Source organism: Archocentrus centrarchus, chromosome 7 (assembly GCF_007364275.1).
Source record: "Archocentrus centrarchus isolate MPI-CPG fArcCen1 chromosome 7, fArcCen1, whole genome shotgun sequence".
Taxonomy (NCBI): domain Eukaryota; kingdom Metazoa; phylum Chordata; class Actinopteri; order Cichliformes; family Cichlidae; genus Archocentrus; species Archocentrus centrarchus.
The window spans coordinates 13,956,042-13,956,306 of record NC_044352.1 but is presented as its reverse complement, the minus strand read 5'-3'; positions in this window follow the sequence as shown (position 1 = coordinate 13,956,306).

Below are 265 nucleotides of genomic sequence, written 5' to 3'. Positions count from 1 at the left end.
TTCCCACAAGCTGTCAGTTTAATAGAATTGTGACAGATGAATAGACTTACAGAAAGTATTGTCTCTTCTTTGAACAGTTTAAAATACACAAAACACTGATGCTGCCACTCACATCTGGCAATTTTGTAGATCCCTGTGAATTTCTGCATCAGTGTTTCATTAAAGTGCTCATTAATAAATTTTGTTTTCCTCTGTTGCTTTCTGATGAAGTCTTTATCCTTTTAAGTGTTATTGATCTATATTTTTAACTTCTCAGTAAAGTGAA